Here is a 22,283-nt window from a genome sequence, read left to right as displayed (position 1 = left end):
CACAGCTTCACGTGACGTATCATGACTTTTTTCCCTTTGCCATCCAGGTCTGAGTGTATCCGGCCTGCAGGCCATAAGTTTGTCAGCCCTACTATATAACTTTAGGAGAATTAGATTTAGCTTTTCCAGCATTATAATCTAATGTTAATCTTCTGCGGAGTGGGGCGGCATACAAATCTAATATATTATTATTATTATTATTATTAATATTATTATTATTATTATTAATATTATTAATATTATTAATATTATTAATATTATTAATATTATTAATATTATTAATATTATTAATATTATTAAGATTATTAATATTATTAATATTATTAATATTATTAAGATTATTAAGATTATTAAGATTATTAAGATTATTAAGATTATTAAGATTATTAAGATTATTAAGATTATTAAGATTATTAAGATTATTAAGATTATTAAGATTATTAAGATTATTAAGATTATTAATATTACTAATATTATTAATATTATTATTATGTCAATACCACACAGCAAACAAGATCCCTATGCTGGATTTCATATTTCATTACCAGTTGGGCACTTCCCAAAGCACCTAGGACTGCGTGATGTAGCGGCGCCTTATGTTTGCCAATCCCAGTAAAGCGGCCTTTTGCAATTGACAGAGGGAGATTTTGTCAATTCCGATGTTTTCAAGTGTCCGCTGAGATCCTTTGGCACTGAGCCCAGCGTGTCAAGTACCACTGGGACCACTTTCACTGGCTTATGCTTATTATTATAGAAATTAATATTGTAATTAGCTGTTACATTTTCTTTGAAATATTGCTTGATGTTACAATTTAACAAATCCATTATTATTTTTATGCTACCATACCATTATTCCAAAGATACCTTTGTGCAAAGGATCAGCTTCAATTGGTATTTCTACATATGGGATTTTTATATTCAATTATATTTTTATTAATGCTGGTTCATAGTTGCTCCAGTAAATACATGGTCTAGGAGGAGATTATTAGCTATTTACAACATATTGAGCATCTCACTGTGTATTAATTGTGAGACTTTTTTTTATGAAGGTAGGGAAAACCCTGCTAGATTAGGTTACAAATCCTTTTGTTCACTCTCTGATTTTCCACTAAAACAACTTAGATGATTTTCGGAAGTCCCACAGCAGGGCATACAGGCAATAGGCCACTTGATATTGATCCCCAAAAATTGATATTCTGCCATATATTGTCTCTGAAGCTGGCGGTTGCTTGCAGATATCCTATTATTTTATTAGCTATGTGCTAGAATCCTATTCTGCTTCCATACGTGGAAGGCGAAACAGTTAATCTAGTCTTGATTTGTGGCCACAGCAAATAACCTACAGAGTATTTCTTTCTGCCTAGTAGTTGGAGAATTATCTCAGTCTAGAAAACTAAATTACAGATTTGCTTGATGTTTAATATGTACAGAAGAGTTTATTTAGCTCAGCAAAACATATTTAGCAAATATAAACATATTCTGTAATCCAGGGGTGGGTTCCAACTTAACTTGCTGCCGGTTTGTTTCCTCCTGCGCCATGTGGACATGCCCTCGTGGGCGTGTGACCACATTATATACACATCCTTGTGCAGTGCAAAACCCCCTAAAATGTTTTTTTAATAATCCAAAACCAAAATGGTGATGCATATACAGTGCCAGAAATTGACTTCTGTGCATGCGCAGAAGCAAAATACTCAGAAAATTTTTTTTAAAATAAAAAAAATTGCAGCGCCCATGGAGTGGCACCAACCAATCTGGTTCAGTGATGTCATCACCAGCAGGTCACTACTGGTTCATAGAAACCAGTCCAAACCAGGAGAAACCCACCTCTGCTGTGATCAATAGCAGGGTTTCAATTCATTCAATTAAATCTGACTCATAACTTGCTTTCCCCACATATGATCTGAAAAATTCAAAAATGATCCAGGAAATATTTTGAAGGTCATAGGGAACAAGCAGAGGAGAAAATCCCGGTTCATCCTTCAAATATTAGACTTTTCACCTTGAAATCATTGGAAATGGGAAATCTGCTACCAAGTGTTGCCATAGAAAGCTTAGGGCATTTGTCAGACTGCCAAAAAAGGATTGGCAGCGCATGTTTCCTACAAACAATGAGTTGCTAACTTGTAATGTATACAAACATATGTCTCTCTATTATATTTTTTTTCCTTTGTATCCACAGTTTCTTCTTTAAGCTGACTTCAGACCTGGAACAGATTTCATCCTAATCATTTTTTAGGATGAATTACTCTTTTTAAAATCATTCTAAGAAGAAGATTCATGGGCCAAAGTTGCATTACTTCTGAAATACACTTCACAAGTTTTACAGTGTTTTCCCTTCACTCCAAAAGTATTTGGATTTGAATAATGGCCTGCTGTTTGTTAAATAATGTAAAGCCTCTGTTGTATGTTGGGAGGAGATAAGGGCTGTTTATCAGAAAGGCAGAATGGGGAAAAGAGAAAATTAAAGCCAACACATCCATTCTGTACAGACTGAAAAACTTATTTTCATGCACAATGAAGGTGTTCACAATTTAAATACTCTAGTGCATTAACAAGCCCTATTCCATGTGTATGTAGAAAATTCAATCTATTCACTTTACTATTTAGGGTATATCTGCAAAACATACCAATATTTAGGGTAAGTTGTGCAGATGTGTCCAAGCTGAGTATTTAAATATACAGTATAAAAGGAGAGAGTTGTAACATGTGTCTGCACAGATTGAAGTTCAATGCATGACTCGGTGACTATCTCCCATTGACTTGAAAGCATTAGAGCTCTCTTTAGAGTGGTACAAGGGCATCATTTTAGGATCTTTTGAAGAAAACAATTCTTCACATAAACCTCATGTAAATAATAAAGAGAAATTTTTCTTTGAAAAATTACATTTAAAAGCTATGAAGAAAAAGTCACAGTGCAAAAGGAACTAATCATGTTTCAGCAATCTTTAACCTTTTAAGTTTTAACTAACTTTTAACTTAATTTTTAACTTTTAACTTTTCCCAGTTGCGATGTATGGCTGTGAAAGTTGGACCATAAGAAAGGCTGAGCACCAAAGAATTGAGGCCTTTGAATTATGGTTCAAAGAAAAACTCTTTGGAGAAGTCTCCTGCGAATCCCTTGGACTGCAAGGTGATCAAATCGGTTACTCATAAAGGAGATCAAACCTGAATGCTGTTTACAAGGCCAGTTCCTGAAGTTGAAAGACAAATACCTAATGAGAAGGAAGGACTCACAAGAGAAGAACCTAATGCTTGGAAAGATTGAGGGCAAAAGAAGAAGGAGACGGTAAAGAATGAGGTGGCTGGATGGCATGAGCTTAAATGGACTCCAGAGGATGGTAGACAGTGAAGGGCTACCAAATTTTTTACTACCATGGGCATGGCTTATACAGGATGCCCTGCATTTTCTTTCAACATCTTTCAGTGCAAATTGGGTATTGTGGGGTGGAGCTACATTTTGCTACCCCTCCATCCGGGCAGCAGCCCACCCCTGATGGTAGAGGAAAGAAAGGCCTGGAGGAACATTGCCCATGGGGTCACGATGGGTTGGATATGACTTTGCAACTAACAAGGACCTTTTACTTGAGCATCAAAGTAACATTTTGATGTTACAAATGTATTTACTTCAACTGCACTTGAACAACACTTTGCAAATAAATTATTTTCTTACTAACAAAGTACTTCTTTATCTTGAAAAAAATAGATCAGTGCTCATGCTATCATTTAAATCAGGTAGCGTAATGTAATTCAGCAAAATGATATCACAACAGATTTAGGACTCTCACAAAGGGGATGGCTGTATCTCTTATAGGCAGCAACAGTACTGATTAAAGGGTAACTTTAATTTAAGAAACAACCTGAAGAGTTCTATTTCTATAAAGTACTGACTAAAAGAAATGTTTTTCTAGATTGAAATAGCCACACAAGTCAAATCCTACAAAAGAAAATGAAGTAAACTTCAGCACACAGCTAACAACTATTTAGTTGTTAATTGGTAATTAACTTCATTTTATTTTAGTAGAAGCAATGAAGGTAGAACAAATTGCTCAAGGGTATATGCAATTTTCTGTAAATTGTCTGCACTACTGGGAAATGAACCCATAGCATCTATAAAACATCCCTTTTTAAATTAATCTTCTGAATCAGAAATACAGCTAGAGATTTTATGCTGAATTTATAAATATTAGGATTTTTTTCATAAGAACGTTTATAGGCAAAACTTTAGTTGAAGAATTTTTATATTTTGAAGTTGATCATAATTTAATGAAAGAAATCTCAGGTTTATTCTACAAATTAATCTTTGTATTTATACTTCCTTTGGAGAGAAGTATATATTTATTAAATTCAGAGAGAGGCTTAATATGGTAACTTTTAAAAAAGATAAATACAGAGTATTGTGTGATATTTCTACATCAAATTGTTGATAATCCATGCTATATGTAGAATTTTAAGAGGCATCTAAAGGTAGGAGCTAACTTTAACTTCCTTTTTCACAGCTGACTAAGTTCTTTTTCATTTTTCAGAGGCTTAAAAAATGGTTCTTTAACAGAACTATGGAAATCATATTAGCATGGATGATGTGAAGAAACCAATTGCCTGGAGTTAGTTTCAAATGCTTATATTTAGAAAATAATATAACCTTTTGGATTAGAAAATAAATCTATGGTTATTTGCCTAATAAGAATTATATCAATGTATTTAATGGTAATTATTGAAGCAAATTTCAGTACTCAGTGCAATACAAAAGATAGCAAGAAATTTGCTCATGAACGCATGGAATTTAATGAGTGAACAAGGAAAACAAACAAGGTTTTTTCAATAATTGTAATTCTTTCTTAATGTTGGTAATTGGGACCAGCAACTCTATTGCTGTCATAAATGCAAAATCACATATCTACACCAACTTACAATGGCAGTTCTGATTAGGTGAATCCAGCACAGTCATTAGGCCCATCGCCATTTGCAACCTCCCATTGGCTTCCCAATGACTTTGCCTGTTGAAAACTGACATTGAAGATTGCAAATGCTAATCACATAACTATGGAATGAGGCAACCGTTGTCATTCCAAGCCAGCTCATAAACTCCTGAATTGTGGCCACTTGACCACAGAGATACTGCAACAATCATAACTACAAGCATTGTAGCATTGTCATAACACAAAATGGATGTTGAACAAGCAGTTTTTAAGCAAGATCTACCTATAGAGTTAGCAGTGTGGCATTGGACCAGATTACCTCCAGAACCGCCTGCTACCGCACGAATCCCAGCAGCCGATAAGGTCCCACAGAGTTGGCCTTCTCCAGGTCCCGTCGACTAAACAATGTCGTTTGGCGGGCCCCAGGGGGAGAGCCTTCTCTGTGGCGGCCCCGGCCCTCTGGAACCAACTCCCCCCAGAGATTAGAACTGCCCCCACCCTCCCTGTCTTTTGTAAACTACTCAAGACTCACTTATGCCACCAGGCATGGGGGAGTTAAGATATTCCTTCCCCCTAGGCCATTACAAGTTATGCATGGTATGCTTGTGTGTATGTTTGGTTTTATAATAAGGGTTTTTAGTTGTTTTATTAATTGGATTGTTACATGTTGTTTTTTATCATTGTTGTTAGCCGCCCTGAGTCTACGGAGAAGGGCGGCATACAAATCCAATAAATAAATAAATAAATAAATAAAATTTAAGGCCACTGATCTGAATTTTCCTTCCTTATGCATAGTCCAATCCATAATTCCTTGTGGATTATTCCCTAGGGCAATGATAGCAAACCTATGGCACAGGTGCCACAGGTGGCATGCAGAGCCATTTCTGCTGGCATGCATCCCATTGCCCTAGACTGAGTGGCATGTGTGTTTCAGCCAGCTGATTTTTGGCTTGCACAGAGGCTCTGGGAGGGCGTTTTTTGCTTCCAGAGAGTCTCTGGGTGGGATGGGTAGGGCGTTTGTACCCTCCTTCAGCACCAGGAAAGCCTTTGGAGCCTGGGAAGGGCGAAACACAAGCCTACTGGGCCTACCAGAAGTTGGGAAACAGGCCATTTTCAGCCTTCAGAGGGCCTCCAGGAGGCAGGGGAAGCTGTTTCCACCCTCCCCGCGCATTGAATTATGGGTATGCACACTCGCACGCTCTTTCAGCACCCGAGGGGGGAAAAGGTTCGCCATCACTGCCCTAGGACTTTAAGAGAGTAAAGGACCACACTTGCACTACAGAAAGCTAAAACAGAAATGCTAAAGATACAGAGTTTGGTTGTCTTTGAAAAAGACAAAGAAGAATGGTCTCCGGAGCTAAAGCAGACAGTTGTTTTATACAACTGTTATACAAAAGTTATACAAAAACAATTGGTGGAATGAGCAAAGAGACTTGAAAGCTACTACAGCTGTAAAAGGAGTAGCTGAGTATTACAGCCTTATAAGTCATCCAAAGACATAGACCACCTACAACCAGTGAGCTAGCAACAAGTAATTGGTTTTGTTTTTCTCCTATGAGTATGAACTGATAAGGACTGAGAACGAGAGAAGCAATTCAATAAAAGGGAGAGATTACAGGGCTACTTTAAACTTCAGTAGTAGGGTAAAAGAAAACCATGAACTTACAAGAAAACACCAGGAAGGGAAAAATTCCAGTCCTTAAAGGTGACAGCTAGGGAAAGAACAGAGGCATGATTATTGCCTTATTGTTGGAAAAGATGATAATGTGTAAGTTTAAATATCATCATTTTTCATGTATAGCTAAAACAGTGCCACTTATATTATTAGGCGCAAATAGATCCAATAGTTGTGTGTATTAGGTTTAACACATTAATATATTTTGTATAATAAATTAACCTTGTATAAATACCCCCCAAAATGGCCTCTTTGTCTGTGGTTTGTATCTTAATTTAATTGAAACTCTTTCATTGAAAATTTCTTTAAAAAAAATATCCCTCTAAATCTAGAGTTAGTATTTGCCTAACTTGAGAGATTGGAAAGTAAATGAGCAAAAAAATGGTGACTTGACACATATAAGTTAAAATGAATGTAGGGAAAGCCACAGTTGTAACCACACTTCTTGTTGCATGTTTCTGTTCATGCATATCATCACAACAGAGGATGCTGTTTAAGAAGATAAAAGAGAGAGAAAGAGTTTATCACATTGAAAAAAAGCCCAAGATAATACAACAAGAAGTGATGGGTACAATTCAAACCAAAAAAAAATCTATACACTCACAACACAAACCTTGCCAGGTCAAGCCACATACCATGTAATTCAGGTATCGTGTTCTACAATGACCAACTGGATGCATTTGGGATAGGCTTGCAATAGAGATAAAGTAGTATTTAAGGCTGCTATGATTTAGGAGAAAGTAAATAAGTACTTATAGTCATTAACTGTTGCAGTATAGCAAATTATGTTAGAATAGGATTGTATTAAAATCTGGATCTCTAGCATAAAAAATACTCTATTTCTATAAAACCAGGACAGGAGGACACTAATCTGCATTCCTGGCAATCACTACAGGGCTCAAATAAAACATCTCACAATAAACAAAGTTTTCACCATTCCGGACAGGACATTATAGGATCAAAGGGGGGAATTTTCATTGCCTGGAGCACACAACAGCAGGGCAATTAAGGAAGATTAGCAAGATAAGGAATAAGACTTCAGAGAAATTAGGTGTGAATAAACATCTGCTCTTAGGAAGTTCCAAGGAAATTGTTTCTTGATATCTATGGGAAAGGAAGAACTCAAAAAGATACGTTTGAAGTTGTATGGTTGGATGTATCATTTGACATGTATATGTAATTACAGTGATCCCCCGAGTTTCGTGATCCCGATCATTGCGAAAGGCTATATTGCGATTTTTCCACCCGATGACGTCACTCCCTTCCTTTCTCATCTTTCTTTCTCTCTCTCTTTCTCTATCTTGCTTCTTCCTCTCTCACACTCTCTTCCTCCCTCGCTCATCTCTTTCTTTCCTTCTCTCTCTTTTAACGGGCAAGCGGCAAGCGGCAAGCGAGCAGGCGGGCGGGTGACGGGCAAGCGGCAAGCGAGCAGGCGGGCGGGTGATGGGCAAGCGGCAAGCGGCAAGCGAGCAGGCAGGCGGGTGACGGGCAAGCGGCAAGCGGCAAGCGAGCAGGCGGGCGGGCGAACGGGCGAACGGGCAAGCGGCAAGCGAGCAGGCGGGCGGGTGACGGGCAAGCGGCAAGCGGCAAGCGAGCAGGCGGGCGGGTGACGGGCAAGTGGCAAGCGGCAAGCGAGCAGGAGGGCGGGTGACGGGCAAGCGGCAAGCGAGCAGGTGGGCGGGCGAACGGGCAAGCGGCAAGCGAACAGGCGGGCGGGTGACGGGCAAGCAGCAAGCGGCAAGCGATCTTGGGGTTTCCCCTTTGCCTGGGCGGCGGGGAAGACCGGGGAAGGTTCCTTCGGCCGCCCAACAGCTGATCTGCTCCGCAGCACGGCAGCAGCGAGGAGCCGAAGATGGGGTTTCCCCATTGCCTGGGCAATGGGGAAACCCCATCTTCGGCTCCTCGCTGCTGCCGCGCTGCGGAGCAGATCAGCTGTTGGGCGGCTGAAGGAACCTTCCCCGGTCTTCCCCGCCGCCCACATGCAAACTCCACCATCTGCACATGTGCGGCCATGGAAAAAGGGGCGCGCATGCGCAGATGGTGTTTTTACTTCCGCACCACTACATCCCGAAATATCGATTATTGTGAGGGGTCTTGGAACGGAACCCTCGCGATAATCGGGGGATCACTGTATACCCCATTTCCTTATGTTCCCAAATAAAAAGGAGCACATGGCTCTACACCATGTCACTCCACCCAGAGAGAGAATGTGTCCAGGTTCTTCTTTCTAGGATTCGCTTTCGTGGGTGACCCCACACACGGCTGGGTTGCACTTAGCCCCTTTTGAGGACATCGTCTTCACTGGGGACTTTGACACAATTAACATTCTGCTCTTCCATAAATCCATCTAGTCCCCTTTTGAATAGGCTGGCAACACCACTTCAGCTAGTAGTGAACTGAACAATATTACAGCAATAAACTGAAAGGGCATTCCCATATCCCTATTCTGATCCTTTGCATCTTGTTTTAGTGAATGACTACAGCTTCTAACTTGTTCCTTCCTCCATATCATCTAAGCTATATATAAATGTATATACCTCTATTATATCACCCATTACCATTTTTTAAATTCCAACTTAAAAGAGCATCATTGTTATTCTCTTGTCTCTTAAGAAAACGTCTCCAGACTTTTAATTATTTTGGTTCTGCATCTTTTCTAGCTCTATAATATTTGGATAATGTGAGGTGTCCACAAATGTGCATAATACTTAAAGGTTTGCTTCATTATAGAGTTGCATAGGAGTATTATTATATCAGCAGGGCTAACACGCAAGAATAACAACCAAGCCAAGTAAAAGATATTCTGCACTTCTGGAATTTAGAAACAACTTTCAGCTTCTGGCAGAGGAAACTAGGTCTGAGCCTTGAGGGGAAGAAAATTAAACAGTGCAGGACCGAAACAAAATGGCTGATCCCTGAAGGCGAGAGGGGATTCAGCTGTTTCCTGCCAAAAGATAAGAAAACTCCTGCTAATTGGTTGATTTAATACTACAAGCAATCCAAAAATTGTACGCTGACCAGATACACTGGCTTATAAAGCATGATTTTTGCCAAGAGCAATAGCTAGAGATTAGCAGAACAACTTCCATGGCTTATCAGGTGCACTAACAAGGATTCCTACATGCTAATTTGTGTCGGGACAATTAATACCACTAAGAAAAACTGCAATCACATCACTATATTTTTTGAAGGTCTAAAAAGGAAAACTCAATAATCTGAAGCTCATCACTTTTTCTAGTTTATGAGAGATCCCTGAAAAGTGGAGAAAATACTACAAATTTTTGACTTGCTATAAATTCTAGTCTATTCCAATTTATAATCCACTTTGAAAAATTATATAAAAACACAGGAAGTTCCTTATGAAAATAATCTTTGCTTAACAGCACTACTTGTGACTAGGAGCTCCATTATTAAGTTATTATTATTTTTTATTTGTTTGTTTGTTTTGTCAAGTACGTATTGGTGGTATACAAAGATATAACAATGTTTATATACATGACGCTTGTAAGAGAGAAACATTAGGACAGGGGATGGAAGGCATGCTGGTGCACTTATGCACACCCCTTATGATGCAATCATAAGTTGAAAAACCACATGACTGCACAGTGAAGGGCTGCAAAAAATGTTACTACCACACTGTGGGTGTGGCTTAATTTGTGGGTGTGGCTTGCCAGCCATGTGACCATGTAGGAGTGGCTTGACAATCATGTAACCCGGGGGTGGCTTAAAGGTCATGGGACTGGGTTAAAGGTGGCCAACATGATGTCATTCATGTCAAGGGTTTGGGTTAGGGTTAAGGTGCCTGGCCTCTCCTCACCTCAAAGAGATACAATTTCCCTATCTATTTACTATTACTGAACATCCAAAATATACTATTTAATTCTATGTATATATGCCACATGTGTACATACATATTATACACCAGTACACAAAAATATACATTATCTACTATATAAACTGTATGTGTATGTATATATACACACACACATATATGCATGTGTGTGTGTGTGTATATATATATACATATACAGCTCTTCTAAATTATACACATTCAACCTCATTTACTATGATAGGAAAAACATACCCAGAGCCCAGAAGGGGAAAAAAGGGGGGGAAACGGTTCTGCATACCTGACCAATTTTTTTTCTACCAGTTCTGCGTACCTGATCATACCCATAGGAGCCCATCACTGTGACTGCACCATTTAATGACAACAGTTCTGGCAATCCCAGTTGCTGTTATTAAGCAAAGACTTTGCAGGTGGTTGAGCAGGAATTTCACCTTGAGTTACAACCTTATGTTGACTTCCTCATTCATTTTGCTTGTCAGAAGTTGGCAGGGAAGATTGCAAATTGCAATTGTGTGACCACTTACAGCTATTGCAAATTGCAATAAGTATGAGGCCCAGGCCTAACCACTGCTCATTCAGCACCATCATAAATTCAGTCACTGAATGAATGGTTGTTAAATTAGGACTGCCTGTAAGGCAGACAGGATCTTTTATCATAGCAAAAAATATGGATGTGATCATCATAGCAGGTTCTAGTGGCCCTGCAAAAACCTATCATTTGCAACTGCTAAATCTGCGAAGCAAGACACAGACAGGTGTGCATAGCAAGTTGACTTATGTAAAAAATTGGATGACACTCCAGAGGAAGAAAATGTTGGGTCAAATAATGAATTGCTGACAGTTTAGAACAATCAATTAGTGGAGTAATTTTCCTCCAGACATTGTAGATGTTCCAACACTGGACGTTTTTAAGAAGAAACTGGACAACCATTTGTTTGAAATGGTATAAAGTTTCCTGCTTGAGCAGGGGATTGGACTAAAAGACCTGGAGGCATTCAGGAAGAAATTAGACTGCCATTTGTCAGAAATGATGTAGAGTCTCCTGCTTGGGTGGGTGGTTGGACTAGATGACCTATAAGGTCCCTTCCAACTCTGTTAATCTAAAACCTCCAAGGTCCTTCCAACTCTGTTATTCTATTATATGATTAGTTTAGCAGAAATGAGCTTCAGGTAAAGACTTGTATGTTGTATATTGAAAATACTCAGAAAAAAAATCAGAAGGAATGGATGGAGTTGCAGCCATATCTTCAAATATGGTGGAAAGACCTAGGAAATCACAAATCAATCTGGCTCTATATATAAATATAAATAAATCAGTATATTAAAGTAACATAACAATAGTATAAAGGTAAAGGTTTCCCTGTTCAGTCATGTCTGGCTCTAGGGGGAGTCTGCTCATCTCTGTTTCTTGGTTGAAGGAGCCAGCGTTGTCCAAAGACACTTCCTGTATCTTAGTTCTATGGCCAACAGGGCTCTATACCCAAGATCAGGGGTCCCCAAACTTGGCAAGTTTAAGACTTGTGGACTTCAACTCCCAGAATTCTCTAGCCAGCTATACTGGCTGGAGAATTCTGGGAGTTGAAGTCCACAAGTCTTAAAATTGCCAAGTTTGAAGACCTCTGCCCAAGATGCACGGAATGCTGTTACCTTCTCACCAAAGTCATATCTATTAATCTACTCAAGTTAGCATGCTTTTGAACTGCTAAGTGGGCAGGAGCTGGGCAAGAATGGGAGTTCACCCTTTTGTGCAGCCCTCACATCTCAAAATCAGGCTGTCAGCTTTCCAGCTGACAATCTCGGTGTCTTTAACCACTGAGCCCCTAGGAACAATAGTATAACTTAACTGAAAGCGTGGATTTTTAAGGAAGAATTGCACCCTTATTGGACGATGATGGCTAAAATGTTGGTTTATAAGTATTTTATATGATTTCAATATGTTCACTGTAAGTATGAGGTACAATCCAATTAGGTAAAGGATTATAAGGTAAACTCTAAGAGAACCTAGTCTAGATAAAGTAGCATAAGCATACATGAAAAAACCTGACTTGGTTGTCCAATACATTTATGGATATATGTTTATAGAATAGCTGTGCTTGAAACAATGTTAGTTGGAGATATCAATGAATATGATGTGATTTTGTCGACTGAGACTAGAATGATTGGCAGTAAGTATTAGGTTGCATAATGCCATGGGGATTATGGACTTAGAAATTAATGCATCAAAAGCCAATGTGATATTGTTGTTGTTATTGTTGTTACAAGTGTGGAAACTGTTTTAACTCAGAAGCTGATCCTTCATTTGAGAAGCTGACTCCCATGGGAGCTCTTAGCAGGATTGCTCTGCCTTCATGATTCACTTCAATCAACCTGGCTGCCCAGGCTTCATGAAAGATGAAAGGGTTATAAACAATGATTAATTTCCTCACAAATTTGCAAATATTCAAAAAGAAAAATGTCAAATCTCCAACTACCAGAGTTGCCCAGAAAGTAATGCACCATGTGTTTTTTTTTTCTTCAACAATTATTTATTGAACATAATTAAACTTACACACAAGAAAGAATTATGTTTCTTCTGCACTCCCTATTTTACCACGCAACCACTGTCCCATTCTATGGCCTTCCTCCAGCGAGACACAAGGGCATGTATGCCCTGTCAGTACCACTCCTTGTTCTGGTCACAAACCCATTTCAACACTGTGTTAATCACTTCTAATGGCCTCACTCTCTGTGCCCAGCGACTAACCATACTTCTGTTGACTGCAGATTCTCCATAAACTGTACACAAATGTTTGTGAATGTTCCCAACAGTTTCTTTCTCCACAGTGAGAAATTCAATGATGACACGCTGCTTGTAACGTACATCACTTACAGACACCATTTAAAAACACTGCTGCAGCTACGCTATCTGTCTGAAGAAACGCAAAATTTACACACACACTCCTGACAATTCAAATAATGTATATTTAAAGTTTCACATTCGTACCATTCTGTAGGCTGAGAAAAAAAATGTGGTGCATTACTTTCTGGGCAACCCGCCTATGAACAGGAAACAACATTTTTGTTTTACTATTTCAAAGAGAAACAAAAGTATCAATAAAGATGCAAGAATAACTCTAAACAACCCCAAACTGAACTTGATAGATCTCTATTTTGAGAGTAGGGTTGCTAAGAGACGTTTCACTAAACAGTAGTTCAGACATTGGAGGATGGGGGAGGCTTTCATAGCTTTGCTAGTAAATGCCCTTTACATGTATGAGTGTATGTGAGGGGCAGGGGTGGGCTACTGCCCAGATGGGAGGTAACACAGTGGAGTAGCGAAAATGGAGCTCCACCCCAGAGCACCCAATTTGCACTGAAAGATGTTGAAAGAAAATGCAGGGCATCCTGCACAAGCCACGCCCACAGCGTAGTAGTAAAAATTTTGGTAGCCCTTCACTGGTGAGGGGGTACCGTTTACAACCAATATTTAAGCAAACCAATATTCATTTTCCTTTCTAGTAAAATGGATCGCCCCTCCCTCAGCATTGCCTAAATCTCTTAATTTGTTTTGTGCTTCCAAACTTCCCCTTCTGTTCTAGCTGCAAGGATTGGAATCTTAGCTCGGCAGGAAGATTGCGGGGGGAAAGCCATGGTCTTTCTTTTTCTCCTGCTTTAAAAGTATTGCCTCTTATTTCGTTCACCTCTATGGATTATTTCCTTTCCCTCTTCTGTTTCATAACCTTGTCTTTATCTCTCTTCTAATTCCGCCCGCTGTGCTTTCCAGAGATTCTCATTTATGAGGTGCTGACTTCCACCAGTTACAATCTATATTTGCCATCCTTTATGAAATTTACTTCGCCATTCAGAACAAATGCCAGAAATACGTTTAGAATTTATAATTTTAGATTATATGCCTGTTTTGTCAACTATTAACAAACTATTATTGTGATAAATTTCATCGATAACACAATGTTGTTGCATATTAAAATGCACTGATAAATTTAATTCCAATCTTTGTGTCTCCATTGGGCCATGGCAGATAATAATCTTAAAACTGTGAGTATCAATCATATCAGAAATAAATGAAGGCCATGCTATACTTAAAAGTCAAGCATTATGGAATCTCATGACATAGTTATGATAGGATGAGTAAATCCGTAATCCAAGAAATTTTCATAATCAAAACGTAAACCATGGAAATAATTTTCAAACTAGCAATTAGTTTGAAATTAGCAATTTTATTCCTGGTTACTTCATCTGTGATGTCTATGTATACTAGTATCAGTTTAGTTGTTTGAAAATTGTTGGCAATTATTAGCACATTGATCACCCTATAGCTGAATACTGCTTTTGCTATATATTTCAACACCATCGTTTCCTTATTTTTCATGTGCTCGGTAATAAATGGAATGAAAGTCTCCAGTTTAATTTGCTGATGCTTAAGTTTCAATCTGTAGACGGTTCATTTCATTTTTCATTATGCTGACTTTTTTCCATGTTCATGTCTTTTTACCTTTCTGCTGGAATTCTATCCCTTTATGGCAAAATCAACAATTAGAATAACCCCAAAGGCATTATTCTAGCCACATAATAAACATTATTAATATTCCAAAAGATTTTCAGCTCTTCATCAGTAACATGTTGAATGCCACTGAACATTATATGGCTTGTATCATAAATAGTGTTCCCTCGATTTTCGCGAGGAATGCGTTCCGAGACCACCCGCGAAAGTCGAATTTCCGCGAAGTAGAGATGCAGAAGTAAATACACTATTTTTGGCTATGAACATTATCCCAAGCCTTCCCTTAACACTTTAAACCCCTAAATTACAATTTCCCATTCCCTTAGCAACCATCTAGATTATTACTCACCATGTTTATTTACTAAAGTTTATTTTAAAAAATGTTTTTAAAGGCAGACAAAAGTTTGGCAATGACATATGACGTCATCAGATGGGAAAAAATGTGGTATAGGGGAAAAACCACAAAGTATTTTTAATTAATATTTTTGAAAAACCATGGTATAGACGTTTCGCGAAGTTCGAACCCGCGAAAATCGAGGGAACACTGTATATATTTTAATCCGTGTGGTTTTCTTGTTTTTTTAAAAAAAAACAGGTTTGGTTCTCCATTGCCATTCTCCCATGCTATATGAAATGATGCCTTTGCCATTGCCACTAAAATAATATCCCATGGAGAAAAGAAAAATATTAGGAATCCCTCAATTTTCTAGGTAGATATACAGATGTGCAATATAGAGAGAATAATACGGATAGAACAAATCTAGAAAGAAACTCTACAGATCATTCTACTATAAATCAAATGAAAGCATCATTAACTGCATCTAGCTTGTTTCCCTACATGTCAATATTTTTTCCCCTCATTTTCTAACCTTCCTCTGGGATGGTTGATTATTTTTTTCTTAGAAGTTTATCTGAGGAAAGATGCCCTCTACTTCATACTGAAGACAAACAAAAAACCCAAATAAAACTTCCCCATTTTCTTTCGATATTCTACATTTCAAACCCTATTACAGAATGTTTGGAGGCACTGGGAATAGAAATGATGCCATGTGAAATATAAGAGCCTAAAATAGTCCTGATAATTCAAGCCAAGTTCAGTGTTTGGCTTCTCACAGTAGCCATCTGGATGCCTCTGGGATGCACACAAACAGAAGCTGAAAACATATCTTTCTCCCATCAATGTGGCTCTATAACTAATACTATGGGAATATTTACTCCAACTCAGAGGTTCAGCACCAACAGCATTTGGAGATTTGTTCTTCATCCAATCCTATTTTAAAACCAGGCAGGCTGGTGGCCATCAACCACTTATTCTGGTAACGAATTCAATAAATTACCCATGTTCTGTGTGAAGATACTCTTTGTTTTAAATTCTAAATCTCCTAATTAATTTTTTGGGATAATACCTGATCCTAGTAGTCTGAGACTAAGAGCTAAAAATCCTCTCTCCTAATTCTCCATGTTATCTATGATTTTATACTTTTCCATTACAGGCAGTCTTCATTTAGCAATCACAGTTGGGGCAGGCGGCTCGATCATTAAGGAAAGCAGTCACAAGTGAATCCAGGACTGTGCTTATTATCTTATTTCAGCTACTCGTTGCCTTAAAGATATGTGAAGTTTGAGAATGGAAGACTGGTTGTAAAGTTATAATGGCAAATGGTTACTGTATTAGGCAGTAACTAAACAAGAGCTAATTGTCCCCAGTCAGTCTTTCTTTTTTCTTAATGTTACATACGAATGTAAATATGATTATTTACATACTAGCCTATGATTGGCTGACCATGCAGCAGGAATTTTAAATGGCTGTCAGTGGCTGGCACCCTCCAGACAAGCCCTTTATAGCAGCTTCCCTGGAGCCTGCCAGCAGTTCTGCATCAGCTACAGCTTGGAGAAAAATGAAGTGCTGAATTGTTACTGCGGCTCACTCCTTCATGTGAATCTAACACTTAGAATATAGAGTCTCAGGCATTCTAGCCTTGTCTCAAAAGAGAGGTATTCAAATCCATGAACATTTTTGATCAACTTTCCTGCACTTTTTTAAGCTTGTTCAAATGAACCAATCAGACCCATGTATAATGCTCCAAGGGCTATAAAGATATGTATATATACTGCTCCAAAAAAATAAAGGGGACACTCAAATAACACATCCTAGATATGGATGAACAAAATACTCTCATTGAATAGTTTGTTCTGTACAAAGTTGAATGTGCACAACAGCATGTGAAATTGATTGTCAGTTGGTGTTGCTTCCTAAGTGGACAGTTTGATTTCACAGAAGTTTTTTTTTACTTGGAGTTACATTGTGTTGTTTAAGCGTTCCCTTTATTTTGTTGAGCAGTGTATATTGCAGCACAGTATTAACAATTTTATTTTGGCTTGCTTTCGTATTAGAAAGATAGAATCATAGGAGACTAATAGCAGAAAAACACCTCATGGTCCATCTAGTCTGCCCTTATAGTATTTCCTGTATTTTATCTTAGGATGGATATATGTTTGTCCCATGCATGTTTAAATTCAGTTACTGTGGATTTACCAACCACGTCTGCTGGAAGTTTGTTCCAAGTATCTACTACTCTTGATCGCTAGCATGGAATTTGTCTTTTTCATAACTGAACTTATTTATTGAACCATTCAGCGTGGCCTCTGTTAAATCCCTGCAAAGATGAGGCTGCGAGATCAGGTAGCACGGAATAGGCTTTAATGAATGATATGCAAGGAAGACAACCACACAGAAGTTAACTGGAAACGGTAGAACAGAGCCAACTCTGCCCACGCCTGGCAGCTCTCTGCCCACTGCCCACTGCCAGGCTCGGCCAGCCAATCCACACTCCGGGATTTTCCTGCCAGAGTAGAGCAATGCCCAGTGATACCTGGCTGTTGCTGGAATGTAACAGCCTCCATATCAGTACCCTATCAGTGCATATTGAACTTTTAGTTTATTTGTTTGGTCCCAATAAGTTCAACCTGCACTTACAACAATGGAACTGCATTTGCCTTTGGGTTCACCATTCACCCAAAAGCCTCCTTGGTTTTCCCTTAGATTGGGGCCTACTAGATGTTTTGGGAATAGCAGCCAGCACTGGGAAGACTGATCTAGTTATCAGATATTGGCCTGATTCACATTATACATGAAACTATGATTTGTTGAAGAAATTAGATATATTTACATAGCACATTAGACTATAGATACATTGTCTTTCGCAAGTTACTTAAGACCCACCTATATCGCCAGGCATGGGGGAACTAAGACATCTCCCCCAGGCTTATTATATTTCATGTTTGATGTGTATGTGCTGTATGGTTTTTAATTGTTGAGGTTTTTATATATTTTATTATTAGATTTGTTCCATTGTTATACTGTTTTTATTACTGTTGTGAGCCGCCCTGAGTCTTCGGAGGGGGGCGACATACAAATCTAATAAATAATAATTATTATTATTATTAATTATTATTATTGTGCTGTAGTTTAGTATTTACAAATAAGAATATTGTTTGCATTTGCTATCAAAAGACCTCCTCCCCCCACCCCCTATTTATCCTCTTTCCTTCCTTTGGATGGAAAAAAAAACTTCTAAACTAGCAAAGGACAATAAGAAAGCAGGATATTTTCATAGTGTGACAGGTTTCTGATTATGGGGGAAAAAAACCAAACCAAGGTTGACTTTCATGTTTTATTAATGAAAATAACAAACCAATTCACTTCTCTATTTCTATTAATATGGATGCAGATACACACAGATCCTCTGCTGTCCCACTATCATTTAGTAATAAATTAATACAACATTACCCTAAGCCATCTGAGATCTCCCTAATGGACCCAGAAAAAAAGAAGCAATTATAATGATTTCTCGGGACAAAAAGGGAAATAAGCTGGAAATAGCTGAACAATGAGACACAAGGCAATCACGAATTGCCCTTGGATTATCGGCTGCCTGAAATACTTGAGGGCAGCCTCAGACTGTCACCAAGCCTTGTTTGTTTGCTTATTACAGAGCCCCAAAGGCTGCCTACAGTTGAACAAATTGTGGGTTTTATCATGTTCCAAATATGCCATCTGCTAATAAAACACAGAATGTTGCCATTAAGTCAAACAACTGTTAGTCTGGTTAATATTATTTTTCCAACAGCCAATTCTTATTTTAGTTTCCAATTAAAAGCCAAATATTAACTGTAGCTTTCTGTGGTACTTTTTGGGGAGTTTCTTTTGGAAGTCTTTGTGGTTATAGTTATGCAGGTGGACTAACGTAGGTTTCCTCAGCTGCATTTGCTGATCCAGTTAGTTCTGCAGTAACTGTTTTCTCCTTTTCTGTGATAAGGGAAATGGCATGACCATCATCTTCCCATACTTCAGGATGGATTTTCATGGCTTAAGCTTTCAGCGAAATCATGAACTTTTAAGCAAGGCCACTTTACTACCATCAAATTCAGGTAGCAGCCAGAGCCAAAGTGTCTTGATACCTCTGACTCTTGCTAACACATACCTTCCTGCACCTTATTTCCTCATTTTTAAATTACAGTAGCCCTGGTATTCAGGATGCCCTCCATGATAACAACAGTGGGAAAGGCACAAATATTGTAACACTGGCACAAATATTAAAAGATAGCAAGCGAATCAATTGATGGCTTGTCTCCTAAATGTCAACTTAGGCCTAGTGAAGAGAAATTTGGGGAAAAGCCCTTGAAGTCAAAGAGGCTCTGCCTTAATTATCTTACTATATATGAAACCAGAAAGCTACTGCTACAGTTTCAAAGGGTGATGTCAAGCGGTGTGCAGATGAACAAGATCAAGGAAGCAACAACTACAGAGATTTCAGTAAGGTTTTTGAATGCCAATTGGAATAAATTTGAAACCCTAGGAATTTTCCTGCCTTATTGGTAATGAGTTAATTAAGGGGGAATTTTTTGAATTAGTTAAAGCATTTTTCTCCATCTGGAGTTATTTGCCACTTAAGAGAATATTACACATGTAATAAAAAATATTACACATATATGTAATTGCATGTTTTTCTGGGAATGAAATAAAATTGTGATTCTTGAGTTCTAGTATTAAACAATGTAATTAAACAATGTAAAAAATATGATTTTAACAATCGAGTTATCGAAGCGTGGAACTCATTACCGGATTCAATTGTGTCAATCCCTAACCCCCAACACTTCTCCCTTAGACTCTCCATGATTGACCTCTCCAGGTTCCTAAGAGGCCAGTAAGTACACTGGTGTGCCTTTCGTCCCCTGTCCAATTGTCTTTCCTTTCTTTCACCTATCTTATATATTCTCTTTCTTTCATATATCCTCTCCTCTAAGTTCACTTTCACCCTCTTTTATATTATCACATGTCTATTTTTCTTCCTATGTATTTGTGTATTGGACAAATGAATAAATAAATAAAATAAAATAAATAAGTTTTAAAAAATGAGCAAACCCTTTTGGCCAGTGCTTTTAATCAATATCTCCTTCTGTTCCAGCTATAGAATTAGCCAGTAGCATTTTGGGGAGCAATTGTTGCGAAGCTGGGAACGGAATGAAGGAGAACACAAACATTAACAATCAAGAGATAGACAGCAGGCAAAAGGAATGTCAAGTTCATACATGTGTAATTTTTTTTACCCCACTTGTTTAATGCCCATAGCAAATCTCATAACCTCAAATGTGATATACAGTATCTGACAGTTCAAATTACCTTCACAGCTTGAATATCCAGTACTTATCATGGTCCACTCCAAATTCACATACAGTATGCAACTCTTTTACTACTTTTTTCTGAAACGATAATAGAGAGATCAACCTGACAATAACACCCAGACCACTGGATGTGGGGACCATTGGATGTGCATGCACGGGGCTGGCAAGGATACCTGGAAGACTAACAACATAGTTACATAATTCAATTACATAAATTATGTGTTGGTTATTGCCTTTAAAGCCCTATATGGCTTAGGGCCAGACTATTTGCGAGACCGCCTCCTACCGCATACCTCCCAACAACTGATAAGGTCCCAGAAGGTTGGTCTTCTCCATCTCCCATCTGTTAAACAATGTTGGCTGCTGGACCCATGGGGCAGGACCTTCTCTGTGGCTGCTCCAGCTCTTTGGAACCAGCTTCCTCCCGAGATCTGAACTGCCCACACCCTACTGGCCTTCTGAAAAGCCATAAAGACCTGGCTCTTCTGGCAGGCTTGGGATATGCATGGTTGTTCTTAATTGTTTTAATTGTTGGATAGCTGTTTTTAGATTGCATTATTGTTTTAGGAGCTTTTAGGTTATTTTTATCTTTCGGCTATGAGCTACCCAGAGTCCTAATTTGGGAGTGGGGCAGCATATAAATCAAATAAATAAATGAATGAATGAATGAATAAATAAATAAATAAATAACTAGATAGATAAATAGATAAATAAAAAAATTAAAAAATGGTAAGTAAGTAAGCAAATAAATATATAAATAAATTGCTAGGAAGTGACTCAGCGCAATAGCATGAATACAGAACTAGAATGATTTATTTATTTAATTAATTAATTTTATTAACTGGATGTTTATGCCATCCCTCTCCAAGTACTCCAGATGGCTTACAACATGTAACAGAACTATTTATTTATTTATTTATTTATTTATTTATTTATTTATTTATTTATTTATTTATTTATTTATTTATTTATTTATTTATTTATTTATTTATTTATTTATTTAATTGGAGTTGTATGCCGGCCCTCTCCAGGGACTTGGAGCAGCTCACAATAATGTCCCAAATCCAATTAATTTAAATTTATAATCTAAAAAAACCCAGAAAACCATAAAAAGACAATCATTCCCATTACTCTCAACACGTTCATTGGCCAGGAGTCTAAAGTCTAGTGGCCCCAAGCCTGGTGGCATAGATGAGTCTTAAGACTCTTGCGGAAGGCGAGGAGGGTGGGAGCAGTACGAATCTCTGGGGGGGAGCTGATTCCAGAGGGCCTTGTCTAGTTGACAGGGACCTGGAGAAGGCCGACTCTGGAACCTAATCGGTCATTGGGACTCATGCGGAATACATTAAAGGGAGTGGAAGGAATTTAAATTAAGGTGTGAATTTTATAGAATTCTTTTCCGGTTCTTACATAGCTACAAGTGCCACTTGTAACAAGAATAACAGTTGATTAGCAATATAATATCTTATGTGCTCTAGATCAGGGGTGTCAAACCCATGGAGTGTGAGTTTTTGTCACGTGCTGAACCCGCCCTTGGTCCCGCCTGGTTTAGCGAAGGGGGGAAGTCCAGATACAACACACCGCATTGCCATGACGACGTGAGTTCAGCCCCCCTGCTCTGAAATACACTTTCTGGATTTTTAGCCCTTTGAT

At 38.3% G+C, this 22,283-nt stretch overlaps 1 long non-coding RNA gene across 1 annotated transcript in view; it reads right to left on the bottom strand.

Annotated features, from left to right (window-relative positions):
- The window catches only part of LOC139168452 (uncharacterized), a 61,680-nt gene that overhangs the window by 9,523 nt on the left and 29,874 nt on the right, over window positions 1-22,283 (bottom strand). The window contains exon 4 of the long non-coding RNA XR_011559293.1: window positions 20,629-20,708. This is a non-coding gene — a long non-coding RNA (uncharacterized lncRNA). The remainder of the gene's footprint in view (window positions 1-20,628; window positions 20,709-22,283) is intronic.

The sequence above is a fragment of the Erythrolamprus reginae genome, chromosome 5, assembly GCF_031021105.1.
Source record: "Erythrolamprus reginae isolate rEryReg1 chromosome 5, rEryReg1.hap1, whole genome shotgun sequence".
NCBI lineage: Eukaryota > Metazoa > Chordata > Lepidosauria > Squamata > Dipsadidae > Erythrolamprus > Erythrolamprus reginae.
This window is presented reverse-complemented; position numbering and strand designations above follow the sequence as displayed.